The following is a 14238-nucleotide window of genomic DNA, read 5'->3' on the forward strand; positions in this document are numbered from 1 at the left end:
GCGCCTCCTCCAGAGGCACCCCGCAGCCTCATTTACAGATAAAGAAGGGGGGTCCCTTAGCCGCCTCTTGGATGGCTCCCACAGACCAAGAGGGGCCACAGGCACAGGTGGGCCTCGCCAGACTTCCCCATTCTTTCCTTTCCTTTCCTTTCCTCTCCCCTCCCCTCCCCTCCTCTCCCCTTCCCTTTCCTCTCTCTCCTCTCCCCTTACTTTTTCCCCAGTCTTATTCTTTCCTGACAGTTTCCACTTAGCCCAGGCTAGCATGAAATTCAGTGTTACCCAGGCTTGAGCTTAGAAGTCCCCTGCCTCAGCCTCCCAAGTTTCTGGTGTTGCAGGGTCCAACCAGGCTTAATTTGGGTTTAATTTACCCTTCTCTGTTGCTCTAATTTTAAATGGTCTTATAATTTAAAAAAAAAAACCCAGAGCCAGATATTGGGGTAAATGCTGAAAGATCAGAGAGACAAAGGAACAAGCCACTGCTGTGCCCCACCTCACCAACTCCACGAACCCTCAAACTGAGAGCCCCTGAGTCCTCCCCCGAAAGGGTCTCCGCTGAACCGCCTTAGTTCCTGTGTCCTTATATACCTTTCTCCGCCCTGCGTCACTTCCCGGGATTAAAGGCGTGTGCCACCACTGCCTGGCTCTGTTTCCAGTGTGGCCTTGAACCCACAGAGATCCAGACAGGTCTCTGCCTCCCGAGTGACAGGATTAAGGGTGTGTGCCACCACTGCCTGGCCTCCATGTCTAATCTAGTGGCTGGCTCTGTCCTCTGATCCTCAGGGAAGTTTATTAGAGTCCACAGCATATCACCACTCTTCTTTGAGTTTCTTGAGGTGAAAGGTTAGATTATCGATCTTTGATTTTTCTTTTCTTATCATTTTAAATTGTTTTACTTAATCATCCATTTGTTTGTTTGTTATTTGTGCTCAAACACGCCATGTTTGGGGCTTCAGGGGATAACTTGTAAGAGTTACTTCTCTCCTTCCACCACGGGGGTGGGGGTCGGGGTCGGGTCACGGGATCGAACTCGGGTTGTCAGGCTTGGTGGCAAGCTCCTTTATCCCCTGAGCCGTCCTATCAGCCCCTCCTAGTTCTCCTTTTCTGGAATCGGCTTTTAAAGCTGTGCGTTGCCCTCGAAGCCTTACTTTATCTGCGGCAGTCTACGCTGGTCAACGTTCACTACCTGGCTCTCGGAGGGAAAAAAAAAAATCACCGTTTGTTGCATTTGCAAATTCTGGTTTATTTTTTGAGATAGACCCAGGCTGACCTCGCAGTCCCTGTATAGCAGAGGCTGGCCTCGAACTCCTGATCTCCCTTTCGTCGCCAGCCTCTGCAGTGCTGGGGCTGCAAGGGTGCACGGCTGCTCTTGGCTTCATTTACACGGCTTCATTCTGTGGTGCAAATATTCCCGCCCTGGTGGATTTAGGATGTCAATGTGAAATTATAGAACATAAATTTGGAAAGGGACTCACAGGACTTCCCACGAGCCAACGCCAACCGGCCCAAGGGGTCACTTCCCGTGGCCTATTTTTAGCTGTATTTTTCTTTTCTGTTTAAAGGGATTTCTTTGTCACAATTATTTATCTCATGTGTGTATATGAGTGTGACAGTGCCGCTGCACATCTGTGCAGACCAGAGGACAAAGTTCACAAGTCGAGTCTCTTCTTCCACCACGTTGTGGGGCCCAGGGATCAAACTCAGGTCGCCAGGCTTGGTGGCAAGCTCCTTTACTGCTGAACCTTATCTTTGGCCCTTTATTTGAATGAAAATAAAATATTTTGTTACTATTTTTTCTTTGATCCATGAGTCACTTAGAAGTATGTTGTTCAGATTTTGTAGTGTGTATGTGGTGTGTGTGTGTGTGTGTGTGTGTGTGTGCATGCACTCACTTGATGGGGTATGTGGGAATGTACATGCACATGCGTGTGTGCTCTTGGGTACAGGTGGAGGCCTGAAATTGATATCCAATGTCTTCCTCCATTGCTCTCCACTTTATTTATCGAGACAGTCTCTCAGTCGAACCCAGAGCTCCCCTTGCAGCATAGGGATTACGGGCATGCACCCCCCTCGGGTTTATGGGGATTCTGGACTTGAACTCAGGTCCTCAAGCTTGCCCAACAAACACCTTCCCAACTGAGCCATCTTTCCCAACTGCTGTGACTTCTTTTTCTCTAGGACCTTAGTTTCTTGAGAGGCAGATGTGACAAATGCTATTCAAAAAAAAGGGGGGGGGGCTCAGTTTTAACTAGGTGGCACCTAGCCTGGACTTGTTCTTAGATCAAATAAGCCCAGAATGGGGACAGGAAACCTTTTGCCACCACAGTCAGGGGACACAGCAGAGTTCCAAAGATCAGGGAAAGCGTTTCCATGAAACACGACCGTCTTCCATGTCACACGACTGATCCCATGCACGACCAGCCTAAAATTTGGTTTCTTCTCCACTCGGCTTTGGCGATGGCCACCATTCTGCAGCAACCACGATTCTTTTTTTCTTAAATATTGTCTGAGCCTATATAGAGGCTTCTCACGGGGGCAGAGGTCCTTAGACTAGGTTAGATTTGTGTATCTGCCACAGAGCGCGGCTTCCAATAATTGGTTTTCAAGACAGGGTCTTATATAGCCCAGGCTGGCCTCATCGTTTCTACGTAGCCGAGGCTGGCCTTGAACTCTGATCCTTCTGCCTCCATCTGTCAAGAGCTGGGATGACAGGCAGGTGTCACCAATGACTTACTGGAGTATAAAGGCAAATGTAAATAAAAATGTTTTTAACTTGGGCATGGTGGTGCACACCTTTAATCCCAGCATTCCAGGGCAGAGGCAGGCGAATCTCTGAGTTTGAGGCCAGCCTGGTCTATGGAGTGAGTTCCAGGACAGACAGAGCTACAGAGAGAAACCTGTGTGGGAAAGAAAGGAAGAAAGAAAGAAAGAAAGAAAGAAAGAAAGAAAGAAAGAAAGAAAGAAAGAAAGAAAGCCAAACCAAAACAACAACAAAAAAAACCAAAGTGGACTGATACAAAGGAATGGCACCCAAAGTTGAATCTTGACTTCCACATGAGTGCCCCTCATACTTACAAGCACATGCGCGTGTACACACACACACACACACTCACACACACACACTTCAGAATTGCCACATTAAAAAATCCTGTTGAGCCGGGCGGTGGTGGCGCACGCTTTTAATCCCAGCACTCGGGAGGCAGAGCCAGGCGGATCTCTGTGAGTTCGAGGCCAGCCTGGGCTCCAAAGCGAGTTCCAGGAAAGGCGCAAAGCTACACAGAGAAACCCTGTCTCGAAAAACCAAAACAAAAAAAAAATCCTGTTGAGCTGGAGAGATGGCTCAGCGGTTAAGAGCACTGGCTGCTCTTCCAGAGGCCCTGAATTCAGTTCCCAGCAACCACACGGTGGCTCACAAGCATCTGTAATGGGATTTTATGCCCACTTCTGGCGGCAGGCGTACATGCAGACAGAACACTGCAAAACAAACAAACAAACACATAAACAAATAATTCTGTCGTTCCACAACAGGTTTCCATTAGCTCACTGAGCGGCGTAGGCCGCAATCTTTTTGTCTTCACTGAATATTCTGCTCGCTTATTCTCTCCCTTCTATATGTTGTACCTGATGTTGTAGGCAGGCCTCTTAGGCTCTGTTTATTTTATATTACTTTACAGACAGGGTTTCATGGAGCCCAGGCTGGTCTCGACGTCCCTAAGTAGCCAAGGATGACTTTGAACTCCCAATCCATGGGCTTCCACCTTCTGCGTGCTGGGATTATAGATGTGGCTTGTGAGATGCTGAGATGGAAATGGGGCTTTGTGCATGCTACGCCAGCATTCCACCCACCCACCGAGCCATCCTCAGCCCTACTCTTGCTTTTGACACGACTTCAATATATTTTTTTAATACCGAATGCCGTTTATTGAAGGAGGGAAGCAGTCTTAAATACAGGCTTACAGCACAATGGGAGAAGCCCAGTGGGCAGAAGTTTGCTACCGATGTTTTACAATCTTGTATCTAAACTGTTAATGCCCATTATGCAGGATACACAGACAAGGAACTTCCCTTAAGCATTCAGGAGGGTGAAACCCAGGAGGGAATTAGCATAGGGAGGATATCAAGGTCAAGGTCAGCAAGCAAGGCAACAGTTACCCAAAACGGGGGCCAGGGCCCTACAGGTCCCCCTTTTACTAAAAAATGAGCTTCTGACTTAGGTTGTGTGGGACGTCAGCAGGTCACCTTACCCGTCATGGAGACGCCTGCCCAGGCCACACAGGCGCTCTGTCTTAGGTTGGTGAGCGCCCCCCAGGCTTTGCCTGTCTCTGAATACTCATTATCATACAGGCTCAATCGTGTGTGAGCTGCAGAGTTAACTGCTGCCAAAGATCTCAAAGTGGTGCTGGGCTTGCAGTCTGTGTGTTCGACACAGAAAAGACCAACAGAAGTCCTATCCCACCCATAGCCAGTAGGCTAAAGGCAACTGAGCCATTCCCTTCCTTAATGAGCCTTACTGCAAATTGGAGTCCTTGTAAGATGGTATCCCAAAAGCAAATGGAACTTGAGTTTATAAATTTATAATTTTCAAAGCCAATCAAAATGTATATAACTATTGAATTAAATTTATCATGCCCAATAGAATGAAAGATTGACTAGCTGTGGTAGCTACTTTATATTTTGTCTCCCTAGTGGTGTATGGCTTCTGATATCTCCACTTGGGTTTTGTGTGCATGTGTGCATGTGTGCTTGCATGTTTTTGCATCTGTGCAAGCGCATGTACACATATGTGCATGTATGCACCTGTGTGTGTGAGAGCAGGTAAAGAGGCTTATTTCAAGACTGACAATCTGAGTTCGATCCCCAGGAAGGACCCACACAGTGGACGGAGAGAACCAACTCCTGAAAATTGTCCTCTGATATCCAGATGTGTGTGGCGACACATGCATGCCCCCCTTCTCTCATAAATAAATAAAAATAAAACAAATGAATAAAATAATAAAAAAATTTTTAAAAAGAATGATTTACATTCTTGGGATAGTAATACTTAGAATAGCATAGACTAAAATGACTCAGAATGCTCATTTAAGGATTTTAAAATTACGTTTACTTATTTTTACTTTGTGTACTGGGAGGAGGCACGCGTGGAGATCAGAGGACAACTATCGGGAGTTGGTTTCCTCCTTCCACCGTGAGTGCCTTGGCCACCGTGGTCAGTCTTGGTGGCACCTTTACCTCCTGGCCCTTAGTGCTCCTTTGAAAGTGCATCCGAGGCCTGGTGTGTGGCACAGGCCTGTAATCCTGACACTTGGGAGACCGATCAGTAAAAGGAGTACAAGGCTATCCTGGGCTAAAAAAAAAAAAAATTCAGGCCCAGGGCTGGATCCCCAGCAGGACCAAAACAAAACCAAACCCCAACAAAACAGAATTGCAAAGATCCGGGACCGCCTCCTCCAAAGCCGTTTTTACGGCCCTTGCCCACCAGAGGGCGCCAGGCCCCCTCCAAAGCTGACCTTAACCGCTGAGGGCCCCGTAAAAACCGCCCCTCTTCCCTTCCGAACCTCGAGGTCCTTGTTTCTGCGCCCGCCCTGGGATTTGCAGCATCCACCTAACAAATCATGATGTTGTCATGGCAACTCCGCCATCCTTATGTTTTTCTCCTTAGCCAATTGGCTAGGAATCGAAGGACGCCCTGAGGGAGACTCCTCTGGGGTTACACTCAGAGGTTCTGAGAGGACACCGGCTTGGGGTCCTTAGGGTGCACAGAGCCCGGGTTCCAACCCCAGCACCACATGCACCGCATGCACTGAATGCACCGCATACATATACCACATGCATCACATGCACCACACATACCACATGCACCACATACATCACATGCACCACATGCACTACATACATACAGCACATGCACCACATGCACCACATACACCACATACACCACATGCACCACATGCACCACATACACCACATTCATACACCACATGAACCACATGTACCACACGCACCACACACACCATATGCACCACATGCACCACACACACCACATGCACCACATGCACCACATACACCACATTCACACACCACATGCACCACATGCACCACACGCACCACATGCACCACACACACCACACGCACCACATGCACCACATACATACACCACATGCACTACATACATCACATACACCACATGCACCACATGCACTACATACACCACATTCATACACCACATGCACCACATGCACCACATATACCACATTCATACACCACATGCACCACATACAGCACATGCACCACATACAGCACATGCACCACATACACCACATTCGTACACCACACGCTCCACATGCACCACATACAGCACATGCACCACATACATACACCACATGCACCACATGCACCACACGCACCACATGCACCACATACATACACCACATGCATCACATGCACCACATGCACCACATACATACACCACATGCACCATTATACCACATACACCACATGCACCAGCATTGGCTCCACACCTGCAATCACAGCCCTGGGGAGGGAGCGGAGGGAGGGTCAGAAATCCAAGGTCAAGTTCAAAGCCAGCCTGGGCGGTCCCAGACCCAGTTTAATCTTCTAATCCCGGCACTCCGGAGGCTGAGGTGGATCCCCATAAATCCAAGGACAACCAGGATTACATAATGTCTTCCAGGCTATCCAAGGCTCAGAGTTAGATAGACCTTGTCTTTTTTTGTGTTTTTGGTTTTTCGAGACAGGGTTTCTCTGTGTAGCTTTGGAGCCTGTCCTGGAACTCACTTTGTAGACCGGGCTGGACGCGAACTCACAGAGATTCACCTGCCTCTGCCTCCTGATGAAAGGCGTGCGCCACCACGGCTGGCCTAGATCTTGTCCTTAAAAAAAAAAAAAGAAAGCCTTTTCCTGGCGCCTGCCATGGTCAGCCCTCGGGGGCAGGTTAGGTCTTGGTGAACCTGTGGGCGGCCACTGTCGGAAGTCCCATTCTCCACGTCGTGTGTACGCATTTCCGGGACTGCGGATGGCCTCGGCGGTAGAGCGCTTGTCTAGGGTGTGTGGGGCCCTGAGTTCTAGTCCAAGCGCCACCTGAACCGGCGAGGGGGTCAAGCCTGCGATCCGGCCCTCAGGAGGCGCTGGTGTGAAGACCACACGTTCACGGTCGTCCTCCACTGTGCAGAGGCTAGCCTGGGCTACAGAAGACTGTCTGAGGAAAGAACTGGTCCATTTCACACCCACCGCGGTCGTCACACCTGCCTTTCACCGCTGCGGTGCTGACGAACCCCGGGCCTGCTTGTGAGTGAGTTCTCACCTGGATTAACGACGAGGTGGGGGGTCCGCCCTGAGCGTGGGCAGCAGCGTCGCACGGGTGGGGTCCCGCTCTGTAGATGCCGCGTGACGGCTGCCGCACACTCCTGCCGCACACTCCTGCCGCACACTCCTGCCGCACACTCCTGCTGCACACTCCTCCTGTCGCACACTCCTCCCTCACACTCCTCCCTCACACTCCTCCCGCACACTCCTCCCGCACACTCCTGCTGCACACTCCTCCTGCCGCACACTCCTCCCGCACACTCCTGTTGCCGCACACTTCTGCTGCACACACTCCTGCCACCGTGTTTCCCCACTGTGACAACCTCCCCTCCAAGTGTGAACCCCAAGAAGCCCTTCCTTCCTGAATCACTTTGATCAGGCGGTGAAGGAGGGGCTGAGTCATGACAAGTGTAGAGACGAGTGTGTCTGGTGACGAAAAACACTCCTTTACATGGTGTGTGTGTGAGTTTGTGTGTATGTATGTGTGTGTGACTGTGTGTGTATATATGTGTCTATGTGTGCATGCTGTGTGTGTATGCGTGTACATATTTGTATGTGTATGTATGTGTGCTCTGTGTGCTCTGTGTGTGTGTGAGTGTGCTGTGTGTGTGTGTGTGTGTGTGTGTGTGTGTGTGTGTGTGTGTGTGTGTCTTGAATGCACAGAGGTCAGAGGACGACTTGCAGAAGTCTTTCCCGGGATGGAACTCAGGCTTGACAGCAAGGGCCGTTACCACCCTCTCACGGTCCCCAAACTCAGTTTGTCTGCTAACGTTGACGGTGTTCAAGAGACGGTTCGGGGGCTGGAGAGGTGGCTCAGCGGTGAAGAGCACTGACTGCTCTTCCAGAGGTCCTGGGTTCAATTCCCAGCACCCACATGGCAGCTCACAACCATCTGTAATGAGATCTGGTGCCCTCTTCTGGCCTGCAGGGACATATGCAAGCAGAACACTGTATACATAATAAATAAATAAATCTTTAAAAAAAAGAGAGACGGTTTGTGGGTAAAGCACTTGAGTGGGGACCGGAGTTGGGATCCCCAGCACCCACATAAATACCCAGGGGGGCACTAATGTCCGGGCTCTAACCCCAGAGCCCAGGAGGCAGAGGCCAGGGTCCCCAGAGCAGGCTGTCTGGGTGTGTTAGCTGCATAAGTGAGCTCAGGGTTCAGTGTGTAAGAGGGAGAGCAGTTGAAGACACGTGACGTTAACCTCTTCACGCTACACACACATGAACACGTGTAATTTAAAAAATGGATTTTTTTTAAAGGACAGAATTGGGATTAGCGATTTTCTCTGCCTCAGACTCTGATGGGTCTCTGCGGGGTGTCCCCCATGACACCCACTTAAGGACTCTCTTCAGTTACCCCACCCCCACCCCGCCCTCTTGCGACATCTCAGTTTCTTTAGCTTATCTTGCTTCTTAAAATAGAAGAGGCTTCTAGACCCCCATTTCCCCTGCTAGCGTCCCGGCTCACATAGCTGACGCAGAGGAGGAATTTCATGACCCTCCTGACTCAACCTTCCCAGCCCTGGGACCCCAAGTGTCCTCTGACACGCTTGGCTTGTGCTGTTTGCAGGAAATGGAGCCCTTGCCGGGCAAGCTCTCCAAAGGGAGCCACACTCCAGCTCTGTCTTCTCGACCCTGAAGTTCTCAGCGTCTTTATCTCCTTCTCTCTTCACACTTCCTCCCTGCATGAGCTCATCCGGTTTTATAATCCAGTTATGGTGCATCTTTTATAAAACGGTGTCTCGGACTGGAACAAACTACCCAGGGCGGGGCGACCTTGTAAGGGAAGAGAGGTTTGCTTTGGGTCATGGTTCTGGAGGCACAAGGGTGAAGGGCGGCGTCCGGTCATCAGAGACAGGGAGCCTGGACACCGTACCACACACAACACACACACTGTACAAACACATACCACACACACACATAGATCACACACACACACACACACTACCGCACACACTGTACAGCATAACCCACACCCACCACACATACAGACACACACTTACCACACCTGTACAAATACACACTGTATGAACACACATACATATCTACCACACACACCATACACATACCACACCCCCATACTGTCCAAACACACACACATCACATACACTCACATGTATCACACACATACATCACACACACACCACATATATACACATATGTCACACACATACATCACACACACCACACATACACACATGCACCACACACACTGTACACACATACACACCACACCCACTCACACATAGACCACACCAATACCACACACATACTGTCCACACACACCCACTACACACATACACATACCACATGCTGTACAAATATACATTGTAAGAACACACACACGTATCTCACACACACGACCCCTCCCCCACACCCCACAGGTACACACATACATTCTTAAAACTAGAAGCAGCCGTCCATCCTCCGTTATTTCCTGACGTGCTGTGGAAGCCCCGCGTGTGCTGGTGTGTCTGTCTTTCTTCCCTGGTGTTCCCTAGGACGCACTTTAGGGTCCAGTAAGTGCCGGGGTCTCACAAACATTTTATCTGTGTGCGAGGAAAACGTCTGCTCTTTACATGCCGGGGTCCGGCCAGAGAGTAAAAGCACTTGTGTGAGGATCCAGGTTTGGACCCGAGAACCAGCGTGAAGCCGGACGTGGTAGGACACGCGTCTGTGCTCCCACATTCCCTGCGTGAGGAGCGAGGTGGGGACGGAATCCGGGAGGCTCACAGGCCGGCTCCCTGCCATCGGCAGCCGGCAGCAGACGAGAGGGAGGGGGTGCCCGTCTCAAACACGATGGAAGGGGAGGAATAACGCGGGGGGCTGCCCTCTGACCTCCACACACTCGCATGGCATGTGCACACTCACCCACACGCTCACACACACACACACACACACACATCCCATATATACATACAAAGGTGAAGTGAATAAGTAAATCAAGAAATCGCTGGCATCAGTGTGTGCGTGTGTGTGTGTGTGCGTGTACGTGTGCGTGTGTGTGTGTGTGTGTGGTGCACCTGTGTGTCGTGCATGTGGAGGTCGGAGGTCAACCTCGGGCGCCGGCACCAGGACGTCACCCACCTTGGGTTCTGTTCTTTGTGTCGGCCTCTGTTAGCCCTGCCTTGGGTTTGCTTTTCTTTTTTCTGCCGGGATAAAAACACCCCGACAAAAGCAGCTTACGGGAGAAAGGGCTGGTCCGGGTGCCGGAGGGCTCAGGCGGGTGTCTCCGCGGGGAGGAAGCCGCGGGTCACATCCCACCCCGTCAGGACGCAGAGAACCATGAGCGTGTGTGCGCGGCCCTTCACTTACACCACCAACTCCACCGACACAGCCCCGGATCCCAGCCACGGTGGGCGGGTCTTTCCACCCCACTTAGTGTAAACGAGATGATAAAACACGCCCGCTGGGCACGTCCAGAGGCCCGGCTCTCAGGTGGCCGTCGAGGCTAGCCCTCACACCTGCAGCACCCTGGGTCTGCTAAGCTGGTGGCCAGCTAGCTCCCGGGACCCGCCTGTCTCCCCAGCACCCCCACTCTCCGGTCAAGGCCCCTAGACAGGGCACTCCAGCCCCTGCCTGCCACACAGAAGCCATCCTCTCAGCCCCTCTCCCCTTCCAGAATCGTCCTCCCTAGAATCTGACTCCGTCCCCCTTCCTCCAGGAAGCCCTCCGGTACCCGAGTCTCCGCTGCCGTGCGAGGCACTTGGAACGTCCCTCTCATCCTTCTCTCCGTCCTGTCTGGGCGTGAGATGAGGGTCTTCCCGCCCCGGGTGTCTCCCCGTCCTGTCCCGCCACCCCCAATGCCTCACATGGTGCCTTGTGTGTGGAAGATGCAATTCTGGCTTGTTAAGCTTAACTGAATCACCGCCCGTCTCTAAGGAGCTCTCCGGCTTCCTGAGCAGGGCCAGGCCTCCGCACCCTTCCTCTGGAAGGAAGCAAAGGGCTTCCTTCCCCATCCCAGGGGACCCAGGATCTATAAACCCTGCCGCTCCCTCTCTGGCTCTTTTCTGGTCACACTTTATCTCTAAAGACCTGAGGGGTGGGGAGGACAGAGTATGAAATTAAAGCCTCGGGTTCGGACTTCATCGTGCAATAAATAAACCACAAGGGATGCCTGCGGCCTGCCCCCGAGCCTGCAGAGATGGGCACGGTTGGGGGAAAGGGTCGGATCTCCGAGTCCATTAACGGTGTGGTGTTTTGGATAGCTGTGAGGGGTTTGGCTTCCGGGGGGGCCCCCCGTGGGGGATCCTGCCTAACCCACGAAGGTGCAGTGACTCTGTAGGTGGAGTTGAAGTGGCACCCCAGGTGGGGCAGGGCTGACTCATCTGCGATGATACAGCAGGTGGGGGGCGGGGAGGCCCTGCCGCCAGACAGGAGGCTGGTCTCACTGGGGAGCCCAACCGAGGAGGAAATTTACAGCCTGTGTCGGGGCCAGAGAAAGTGGAACTGAACCTGGGCGATAATCAGTCTGATTAGGTTTGTGCCTCCTGGAGGGAGCCGAAGAGAGGGAGGGAGGGAGGCAGAGCCAAGGGGGGTGGGGTGGGGTGGGGGTGGGAAGCCAAGCTAGCTAGCCTAGAGGTGGAAGCCCAAGAGGTTTCCTCAGGTCAAGAGCAACTGGAGCAACTGGAGGCGCATTTACCTGGGAGGAGGAGGAGGAGGAGGAGGAGGAGGAGGACGAGGAGGAGGAGGAGGACGAGGAGGAGGAAGAGGAGGAGGAGGAGGAGGAGGCAGGAGCGTTGTTCAAAGTCCCAGACCAGCCCAGGCTACACCATGAGTCCTGTGCCAGCTGAGAGTACACAGAAGGACCTGGTCTCCCTCCGCCCCACCCCAAGAACAGACAATGGTCAGGGAGATTGTGTGGATGAGCAAACCCCAAATGGACAGGGAGGGAGGGAGGGAGTGCGAGCAGTTACCAGGCCGCCGGCCGGGCACACGTGGGCTCAGGTGCATGTGGTAAGGAAGCTGGGGGGGGGAAAAGGCTGTGGGAGGAGCTGGAGTGTCCATGACCGTCTTCTCCCCGTGTGGGCTTACAAGGCAGGTGCAGACCTGCTGTGATCCTTCTTGGGAGACCGGAAGCAGGAGGATGGAAGAAAGTTCAAGGCCAGCCTGGCTACTTGGAGAGACCTTGTCTCAAAACACAAAGAAAAGGCTACGGTAGAGCACCTGCCTAGAGTCCCCCAGTGAGGGGCTGGGGTGTGGCTCAGTGGTAGAGCACCTGCCTAGAATTCCCCAGTGAGGGGCTGGGGTGTGGCTCAGTGGTAGAGCCCCTGCCTAGAATTCCCCAGTGAGGGGCTGGGGCGTGGCTCATGGTAAAGTGCCTAGGGAAGGCATGAGGGTTTGTCTCTGGTTAAAGTGCTCAGCACACATGAGACACTGGTTTCAATCCCAGTACAGGGGAAGCACACACACACACACACACACACACACACACACACACACACACCCCTACACGAGCAGTGTCCACTTCATCTTGCCGCCCGTCTCTGGTGTCCTTGGCTCGTGGCCTCACCACCTTCCCCTCATCACATCTCCCCATTCTTGGCTGGCACCCCCTCAGCATGTGTCTGCGTCAGAACGCCCCCTTTTGGTAAGGACACCTTTTAAACTAGGGGTTCACCCTGTTTTAGTATGAGTCTACCTGTTTGCTGTCCTAGTTGGTTAATTCTCAGAGGCAGGGTCCCACTATGATGCCCAGGCTGTTCTTGAGCTTGTGATCCTCTGGGCAAATCACTGGTCTTTGCCTCTGGTGCCCTCATTTATGAGACAACGGCCACTCCATTTTCCACATTTAGTTAATTAATAATTAATTTTTGTGAGCGTGTCTTGGTGCACGTGTAGAGGTCAAACAACCGCTTGCAGGAGTCAGTAGTTCTCTCCTCCTACCGCGTGGGTCTCGGGAATCGAACTCAGTTGCCGGGTGTGGCACGTGCCTTTACCCACTGAGCCATCTGGCCGGTCCTGGCCACTCCGTTTTTTTCAAGTGAGACAACAGGGTTTGGAGGAAGACGTGACCTTCGCACACTTACCCAGGTGGCCAGTGGCTGCTGAGGGTGGGAGCCGGCAGGAAACGGTGCTGACGTGGGTAATGGGAGGCAGCGTCGACAGCCCCGTGAAAGACCTCCTTTTGGTGCCGTGGCCCACGCCTGTCATCCCAGCACCCAGGAGGTAGAGGCAGGAGGATCGGAAGTTCAAGGCGGAGCTCACCTACATCTCAAGTGGGAGACCAGCCTGGTCTACAAGAGACCGAGTCTCAAAAGAGAAGGAGAGGAAAGGTCCCCTCCCGTTTCGTGGATGTGCAGGCTCATGAGAGAGAATTCCTTCCCTCCATTAAAAAATGACTTGTTTTTGGCTGGGTAGTCGTGGCGCACGCCTTTAATCCCAGCACTTGGGAGGCAGAGGCAGGTGGATCTCTGTGAGTTCGAGGCCAGCCTGGTCTACAGAGTGAGTTCCAGGACAGCCAAGGCTGCACAGAGAAACCCTGTCTCAACAAAACACACACACACACACACACACACACACACACACACACACACACACACGCAAAATCACTTGTTTTATTTGTGTGCATGTGGGTGTGGGTGTGTGCACACGTTCACCTGCCATGGCCAGCAAGGAGTTGGTTCTCCCCTGCCCTGTGGTCCCAGGAATCAAACTCAGGTCATCAGGCTGTGGGGCACATGCCGCTGCCAGCTGGTCCGTCTCGCCACCTCCCCGAGAGGCAGCTCTTAACGTGAAGACATCTAGATTCAGCGAGCTGAGGATTTTGAGGGTAAAAATGAAAAAAAAGAACCCGGTGTGGGCTGCAGATGTTCTCCGGGAACGCCTGGAAACCGACCAGAGCCTGCAGATGCTCAGAATGCCCACGAGGGGGCGGCAGAGTCCGGGCTCTGTCTTGGGCAGTAAGGGCGG

This window comes from Peromyscus californicus, unplaced genomic scaffold, assembly GCF_007827085.1.
Source record: "Peromyscus californicus insignis strain IS unplaced genomic scaffold, ASM782708v3 Scaffold_2__1_contigs__length_46816999, whole genome shotgun sequence".
Lineage (NCBI taxonomy): Eukaryota > Metazoa > Chordata > Mammalia > Rodentia > Cricetidae > Peromyscus > Peromyscus californicus.